Source organism: Alosa pseudoharengus, unplaced genomic scaffold (assembly GCF_046254945.1).
Source record: "Alosa pseudoharengus isolate Yale_2024_CS ecotype anadromous, Long Island Sound unplaced genomic scaffold, YU_APseudo_1.1 YU_APseudo_1.1_scf_11, whole genome shotgun sequence".
Taxonomy (NCBI): Eukaryota; Metazoa; Chordata; class Actinopteri; order Clupeiformes; family Clupeidae; genus Alosa; species Alosa pseudoharengus.
The window spans coordinates 19120788-19128716 of record NW_027468576.1 but is presented as its reverse complement, the minus strand read 5'-3'; positions in this window follow the sequence as shown (position 1 = coordinate 19128716).

The following is a 7929-nucleotide window of genomic DNA, read 5'->3' as shown; positions in this document are numbered from 1 at the left end:
TTGTGCTTGGGCTTGATGTCTTTTATGGGCAGCCAAGGGCTGTATTCATGGGAATGGCATGGGCATGCCAGATGATCATCTGCACTGTATCCCCACTTGCAAATACTCTCAGTGTACATAGACCTTCCTGTCAATTATTAACCATTTCGTTTTCACACCTACAGGTTCACATGAAACTCTATGGGCAGCAGGGCTTTTAGGAAGAATTGGCAGCATTAAGTGGATTCTGGAAAAAGACTCAATTGAATGTGTAGGCTAGGTGATACATTTTCTGGGCATGCTTTCCTTATTGGTGTGTACACACACCAAACACACCTATGTATGTGCAGTTGTGCTCATAAGTTTACACACCCATGCTAAAGTTGAATAAAAAGAGGAATAAAAAAAACATCTTTTGGAAATTGATCTTGGAAATTGATGCCTTAATTTAAAAAAATGAGGGAAAATCCAACCTTTAAGGACACCCATTTTCTTTGTGAATGAATAATGTATATACAATAATAAATAAATAAACGTTCTTCCTTAAAATGCAGGAGCCATAAGTATACACACCCCTTTGTTAAATTCCCATAGAGGCAGGCAGATTTTTATTTTTAAAGGCCAGTTATTTCATGAATCCAGGATATTATGCGTCCTGATAAAATTGGCCTTTGGAATTAAAAAAGCCCCACATCACATACCCTTCAGCATAGCTAAAGATTGGCATGGTTTTATTTCAGTTGGCCTAGTAGCTTGGTTGGCTTTGCATTGAGAGATGATCTTATGGAAAGTACCCTTAAAGGTTGGTGTCCTTAAAGGTTGGATTTTTCCTCTTTTTTTTCATTAAGGCATTAATTAATTTCCAATAGATGATTTTTTATTCCTCTTTTTAGTCAACCTTAGTATGGGTGTGTAAACTTATGAGCACAACTGTATTTGTGTGTGTAAACTATCTTTCATTCACACACACACACACACACTGGACTCCAGCTTGGTGTAATCCTGTGATGCCTGAGATTAGGAGCATCCCACGTTTGGCAAATGTAATCGCAACTGGGGCCTTTGGTTTGACGTTAGCGCGGGGGCAGCCCGGCCTCTGCTGCGGTCCAGCCTGCTGACATTTCACCTGTATCCGCTCCTCTGCCGACTGCAGTATAATCTAATCATTATCAGTCACATGGGCCACTCTGCCAAGGCCAACCAAGAGACTGATTTCATCTGTGACGTAGGCAGAGCAGAGAGCGCACTAGCCTGGCTCCCTATCAGGCGCTTAAAATAGCTCTCCATCCTCAATGGCTACGTCACTGGACTAATTCCTGCCTCCCTCTAGCTTGTCCTCCCCCTCATCCACCCCCTGACTTTTCCTCCCATAGACTGCCGTACCTCTCTGTCTCTTTGAATATCTCTCTCTCTCCCTCTCTCTGTCTCCCACACAAGCTTGCCGGACTCACTGAACATGAGCAGGTTTAGTCCGTGCCTGGAGCCAGTCAGACACAACATTTTGTTTCCTCTTTGCTCGATTCACAGGAGGGTTGCCCCTGCTGTTAAAAACGAGGTATCCTTTTTATCAATGCAAATGAGATCTTTAACACCTTTAGGTTTGTAACCAACCCCTGTCAAAACCAGACAAGGAGTGGGCAGAATACACTAGTCTACACTAGACCATAAGAATAGCTGATGACTAATATAATAATAGTTAAATAATAATAAGAATTATTATTATTATTATTATTATTATTATTATTAACTATTATTACATTACTCATTGGCTATTCTTATGGTCCACTTGTGTATTATTATTATTATTATTATTATTATTATTAATAATAATAATAATAATAATAATAAACTATAATAATAATAATAATAATAATGCTGGGGGTAGAGGATGAGGTATATGTATAAAATATCCTATGTTCAGCTGTGTGGAATGGATCTGCCCCTGACTAATGCTGGATCACTTCCACAGCGTTACCATCTGTGGGATAACAGGTGCTGTTAGGTCTTAATTTGGGCCTATGGCAATGATTTTCTTTCAGGTCAAACTTAATGAAGAGTTAATAAGTCATGCTCCCAAGAATTGCATTTCACTGTAAGTCTATGTTTAGTCAAGGCAGTGTAGGAACTCTGTTTCTGTTATTTGATATGGACCGAAGATCAGCTGTCATTTCACAGGTAATTACTCAGACGTGCTTATTTTTGCTCTCCAGTTGACATACTGGCTGCTAACTTCATAAAGTACGTGTTCATACACCTAATATTAGTTCTGCAGTTATTAAAATAGTTTACAGTCTTCATACGTCTGCAATAGTCCAAAGAGGTCATCATCACGTCATCATATGTCAATTACACGATAACCAACAAACATATGGACATCTACCAATATAGGCTACCGAATATGAATTTCCTTAGTATTCAAAAGACAACAGTCCAGACTATCTGTTGTTCGAACTAAAATATAAATTGTGTAACACACCAATGATAACAGCTTTTGAATCATTTAGACTACTGGAATAACATCTTTTTATCATACCTGGGAAAATCTTGGGCTTCTATTTGAAGCCAGTACTGGCATGAACTGTCTTTTCCGAAGTGCACATGGTGTACCTGATCTGTGTCAACATTCTGGACATACCTTTGCAAGTCTCACTCTGCCAAAGAGGGCAAAACAGAGGGGAGCCATTTTAAACAAATCCAACAACAAACTTTGGATGACATTTAGTCTTTTTTCAGTGTATAATCTTTAGATCCGGCGGCCCCAAGTTCAGTCGTTTTAGACATTGGGTCATATATGTAAGAGCGACAGTCAAGAGTGACATGATCGTAGGGGGATCACCCTCCCTGTCATTGCAGTGAGTGGAAAGTTGGTGGGTGGTCGGGAGTGAGGTGGCGCGTGCGTGGGGGGGGGCATCATTGGTGACGCATGTAGTAGTGAGCAAGAGAGGGCTACTCAGAGCAGGGTCGGATCACCGGGAATCCTTTGGAACGTTCCCTCTCCCCTGGGAGTTGTCGGGGGGGGGGGGGGGGGGGTATAATTCACTGGGAATGGCTGATCGAGAGGTTGCACAAGCCCAGGCCGAAATCCACTGGTGGTACCACAGGCTGAGACTGGTACATCATCACCACAGAGACTGGTGCAAACCAGCCCCGGTGCGATCAGTTGAAACCTTGCAAACCTGTCATCGAGTTTGTTTTTGTCATTCAACACCCAGCCCACCCCATCCCTCGCATCAGGCTTACTGACTGAAAAAAGAGAGAAGAGGATCTCAATGAAAAACAAGATGAGATGCATTCCAGTAAGCATGATTGCAGCCGCATGACAAGGTTTTGATCGACCTGTGCCAGTGTCGCCTCAGCCCTATGAGGTGTGGAGGGTGTTGGGCAATTGTGGGAAGGCGTGCGCGGCGTCTGAGCTGGAATCTGCCCCCTGCCCTGCCAGCCCGGGAGGAAGCGTGTAAAGCAAGCTATGTGAGCCTTGGTTGTTCTCGATGGAAACTAGCCTGATGGCATATTTTCCAAGTGCTTCAGCGCAGAGACATGCGATTAGGAAACTGCTGAGATGCGCGCGTGCACACACACACACACACTGCAGCGAGAGAGGCAGTCCAAGCTATCCTTGGTCATGTTAAAATAAGACTGTCATGTGTAGACTCTTTCCAACATGTTCCACTGGGCCGAAAAATACTCCAAGGTTATCTGAAACTCATGACAAAGCCTAAATTACCACACCACCTTTGTGATCTCTTAAAGCATAAACTACAGTGTACAGACAGATCTCTGCAACCAACCATCATACTAAAGCAGACGAAAGTAAAGTGTCAATGATTTCTTCCCTCATGTCTATAATTGGTTTCCTAACCCATCCCACATTCATCCTACATTTGGCAGGAAGTTGCTTTTAGAAGTAAAAAAAAAATCTGCAAGTGTTTCTATTCAGAGATACTATCATTGATGCTCTTGCCTAAACTTGAAGAGCTATTTGAACAAACCAGGTGTCTTCACCAATACTTGTATTATTGAGTGTTCTTAAGTGGTTTAAGACGTGAAAACCAAGAAGCTTAGCAGATCTAAAACGCTGTGCCTCCCTGTGAGTTTTGATATTGCAAAAGTACTCAGAGTTAAAGTGTAGTATATGCTTCTTGTAATGTTCTAAAGAAAGGATTTCCAAATAAGTATACTAACATACGATTTTTTTGAGAAAGCATGGTGAGATTCAGAGCCTTAGGTTTCACCATCAGTAATTCCACACAAAGCAGCCACTCACTGTTCTAGCTAATTGTAGACAATAACCCTCTTTCAGGAATTTTTTTAGTTTTAAAAAAATCAGGCAGGAATTTTGAGGGTGTCTTCCCCCCCCCCCCTTTCTTAATCAGCATCACAAAGACAGCACAGAAAATGGCATGTCATTCCAGTGGCTCACTGCCGGTCTCTGACACCACAGGCCACAGAGAGTGTGGAGAGACAGAAAGAGAAAGAGAGAGAGAGAGAGAGAAAGATAGAGAGAGCTGTTGTGCAACTGTGTCATGGCATAAAGTTAACTCGGCTGAGTATCCCCTCTAACCCCACCCCCACCACCCACGCCCCATGCCACCCACGGCCTCCTGTTCCCTCCCTGGCCTCTTCCCACCTCCTCATCCGCTCGGAATGTGGCACTCCGCTCTTTGGAATGCGAAGACGGACCACAAACTTCATTGTTCAGTGTCTACACATGAGCAGAGGAGGATATTGTACATTTTGGGTCTGTCCAGAAAAGCAGCCCAGTCTTGAGGTAGCAACAGGGGAGGTGATTTGTACCAATTACCAAAGAGATATGGCATGACACACACACAGACACACAGTTTGTGTGTACTGCACAACATGGTGCGTATATGTGGGGTCGGGGGTGATTCCAAAATTCCATGTAAGGTGTAAGGTGAGCCTGGAATATTGTGGCCACGTTGGAAATGATAAGAACAAGATATGTTTAAAGTAGAGATTGTGAGTATCACAACAGAAAGTAATACAGTCTGTCCCCGGCTTTCAGTTGAAGTAGGACCGGCACAATGAAGAATGCCATTTAAAACCCGGCAGGGGTGCGTGCAAGACCAACACTTGTGATTACCTGAAGAGCAATTCGGTGTAATTTACTCGGAGAGCAAAGCTGATTATCCTCCCCTTCTGCCGATGAGGAGAGTAAGTGTGTGAGTGCGTGTGTGTGTGTGTGCGCATGGATTTGCCATTTACTCAGAAAATCTCCCACACATCTATTTGTGGAGTCGTACCTGGCTGGCTGGCTGGCTGGCTTGTGTGTGTGTGTGTTGGAGCCGTTTGCGAGGAGGATGACACACACAAATGGGGTTGGGAGGCGTAGGCTGCGGTGTCAAGGCCCAACTCCCACTCGCAGCCTAGATGCAGTATCTAACAGCTGACTGAGAATCTGCAGCCTCCATCCCTCTCTCTCTCCCTTCACACGCAGGAACCCAAAAGGTCAGCACTTCAATCAGCTGGCCCTGTGCCACTCTCCACACCAGTGGCTCCTCCACTTCAGCCTGCACTCCGGGATGCACTTGGCAAGCTTGAGGCAGGGGGGGGGGGGGGGGTCGGTTGGGGGTTTCAATTGCACATTTGTAAACCGCTATGTGAAGATAAAACATTTTGCTGCACTTGATCAGCCTTAGCTAGAGGATGGTGGGGGTTTAAATTGCACATTTATATTATGTGAGAGGGAGCCATTTTGGGGTGTGCTGCCCAGTTTGACAGGTGGACAAATTTTGTGGCCCCTGAAAGTCACCTTTCACCTACATGCTAATTCTCTGCTCTTGAGGTGTCTGGTTGTCTAAGCAGTCCAGATTGGAATGGAGGAGCTGGTTACACATCCAGTTACATATCCACAAGGGATGACACGCCGTGACAGCAGGTGAAATATAGCATTTCATGCAAAACATAAATACAAGCATGCGTCACCAGCTACTTGGAGGACCGCGGCGCCGCGTCAGGCTGCCCACAGCTCCTCGCAGCTCACCCACCTGACTGGTTGAGCGAACGCTGATGCTGTGTGTCGCACGTAAAAAGGGTTTTATGAGGCATAGCTCGTCTCCCCCTCCCATCGCACACACACACACACACACGCATGCTTACGCCATGTACCTGCATACGTAACACGCCTTGGCAGTGCAGTGAAATGGATCAAAAACCACACAGCCGCGTCGCTTCAGGTACCCACACAATCTGACATCTCACAAGTTGCCATCATTCAGTTCGACTGCGTGAAAATAATGCCAACATGCACCATGACTCACTTTCTGCCCAATTAGATAATAATACATTTAGTTTGTACAGTTTTCTAAGAAAGTGAATGTTTGGGCCTTCTGTATTCTCCAGATTTGTTCATGTTTCATGACTTGTTGAAAAGCTACAGCTGCTCACCTGCAGAGCAAACTGCATGCCGAAGAAGACACTTACGTAAGGAAGTGTTTGAGTAAAGTTGAGTAAAAATGTCACGTAGCACTAGACTGAAAATGTACAGTACCCAGGTGGTGAGACGGCCGTTGTTGAGTGTCAGCTGAGGTTTATGACTACCTCTTTTCGGTAAAGACAACTGGAACAGGTCAGAGCATGCTTCACAGAGAGAGAGAGAGAGAGAATTCTCATGCTCTCGCAACCAACCACCCAAGTCAGCACATGACCATGGCCTCTGAACGCAGCCCTGCAGGTCACGCAATCACTGATTACTAGACGTAGGCCTTTGGCCTAAAGAGACAGACACATACTCAAAGTCTGCAAAGGACCAGTTTTCCTGGCAAGACCTTGTCAAAGTGAACTCATTGGGATGAGTCACAGCGCAAACAAACTCACACCTACTGCAAGCCATCCTCTCCAGCCCCTAAGCAATAATGACCCAAACCAGTCTGATGTCTCAGGACAAAGCCCTGTAGCACATCAAGGACAGAGTACAGCACGGAGCAGGGAAACAGTGGTTATCTAAGAACTGTATTAGGTTATTGAAGCTACACTATGAAGACAAAATACAACTAAGGGGAAATAACTGGTGTTGACACAGGCAGTAGTGGAGGGACATTTAAAAGGACTCTACTGCCCTCTTTTGGAAGAAAACTGTATTGCAACAGGCAATCCAATTTGAGTCAAATTTTCACTTGATCATGACCTAGTTTATACGGTCTATGATCATGACATGTCAGACTTCTAATGAAAGACTATATGTGTCCTAAGCTGTAGGTGGAGTAAATCACAAGCCACTTGTATTTAAATCAGTAGCAGGGAGATTTTGGTTGAAATCAATGTGGCGAAGGAACTTTACGAGGAAAATGGACCTGAGGTAACAGCACTAGTTGGTAGTTCAAATTAACGTAAGGTTACCAGCACCAGTTGGTAATTCAAATGAACTTGGTTACCAGCACTAGTAGCTTGTAAATGAAGCACACATGCACCATGACTCACTTTCTGGCCAGACCCGAATAGATGTTTAAATCTTGGGTAATCTCCAGCTTCCCCAACCAATGTTGAAACTTGAGTTATTGAAAAACTACAGCTGCTCAGGTGCACAGAGCAAACTGCACGGCTTACGACATAACACTTACATAAGAATGTGTTTGAGTTATGTAGGAATGTCTAGTGTTACATAACACTAGACGCAAATATGTATAGTGGAACGACTGGTATTCAGCCACTTACAGTGGATTTCCTTAAAAAGCAATTATATTCACAATTATTCTGTCTTATCATTGTATTATATATACACACGTTGCTTCCAAAAATGCTAATCATTTCCAACCAGTTTTCGGCCAGGTGCAGAGAAAATTGGGTAATACTTTCCTTGACAGTATCGACATAAGAGTGACATGAAACCTAACCCTAATCCTAACCTCTAACCCTAATCCCAACCCTAACCATAACCATAAACCTAACCCTATCTTGTTATGACAAAAAACAAATGTCACTTAACAATAGAAG